The sequence below is a fragment of the Dioscorea cayenensis genome, chromosome 10 (assembly GCF_009730915.1).
Source record: "Dioscorea cayenensis subsp. rotundata cultivar TDr96_F1 chromosome 10, TDr96_F1_v2_PseudoChromosome.rev07_lg8_w22 25.fasta, whole genome shotgun sequence".
In the NCBI taxonomy this organism is placed as follows: domain Eukaryota; kingdom Viridiplantae; phylum Streptophyta; class Magnoliopsida; order Dioscoreales; family Dioscoreaceae; genus Dioscorea; species Dioscorea cayenensis.
In genome coordinates, this window is record NC_052480.1 from 11,972,564 (window position 1) to 11,973,919 (window position 1,356).

Here is a 1,356-nt window from a genome sequence, read left to right on the forward strand (position 1 = left end):
GTTGAGGCATTGGCCCAAATGCCTAAGTATGCGAAGTTCTTGAAAGACTTGTTGACTAACAAGAGGAAGTTGAAGGAAAGTGCTTCAGTGATTTTAGATGCTTCATGCTCGGCGGTATTGCAAAAGAACATGCCGAACAAGAAGAAAGACCCGGGAAGCTTCATCATTCTGTGTAATATTGGCAATCTAGGTGAGGAAATAGCATTGGCGGACTCAGGGGCCAGTATCAATGTTATGCCATACACCTTCTTTCAAAAGCTAGGCTTGGGCGAGCCTAGGCCTACTCGGATGACTTTGCAACTAGCGGACCGAGCAGATGCGACATCCGAGGAGGCATCATTGAAGATGTGCTTGTCAAGGTGGACAAGTACATTTTTCCGATTGACTTTGTAGTGCTAGAGCGTCGATGAGGATGCGGATGTACCTTTGATACTTGGGAGACCGTTCTTGCGAGACTTCTAAGGCATTGATTGACATGGGACGGGGAGAGCTAACTTTGAGGGATGGAGATGACAAGCTCACATAGCGCCTTCTTTGAAGCCATGCGGTATTCTCTTGATTTCGATGATACTTTATACTTTCTAGACACTCTCGATGAGATTGTTGATGAATACATGCAGGAAATGTTCAATCCGGACCCATACGAGGGTTTGTTCTACCAAGAGGAGGATTATGAAGAAGTAATGATGCTTGGTTCGATGGAAGAAGTACCATCTACACTGGAGATCTTGAAGAAGGTGCTCCGAAAAATGAAGAGGGCTAGGAGACGCCACCGGAAACGCTCCAAGGCTATTAGAGACGTATGTGAACCGAAGAAGTTGGATGAACCATTGCTAGGTGGCCCCAAGCCCGATAACACACCTTCTATCTTCAAGAGACTTTTGCCCATCATGCTTTCAAGTCATGGGTAAGAGGGGCAACATTCATCTATGAGCCCCGTGAGGTAAGACAAAGTTACGTCAAGCTTAGTGACGTTAAACAAAGCGCTTCTTGGGAGGCAACCCAAGTGTTTCTGTTTTCTTATCTTCTAGGTTAGTTTGTTTACACGAATAATTTGTTAAGTGTTGGTGTCTTGATTTTTTTAGATGCTTATGCTGATATTTTCTTGCAGGGCTTTGTGTATTCATCATGTATTTTTCATGTGGAATTGGAGAAGTTGTGTCGTTTGAGCTTTATTCCATGTTTTTCACTGGTAAAACTTGTATACTAGCGCAGGCTCTGAGTGTGTAAACATGTTCGAAAACTTTCTGCAGAGCCTACGAGTTTTTTCTAAGACATCCGAGTGAAAATGCGCAGGCGTGTGGAATTTCCGCACCCATGGATTTGTATTGCGAGCTCATCCAGGAGAAGGCACGG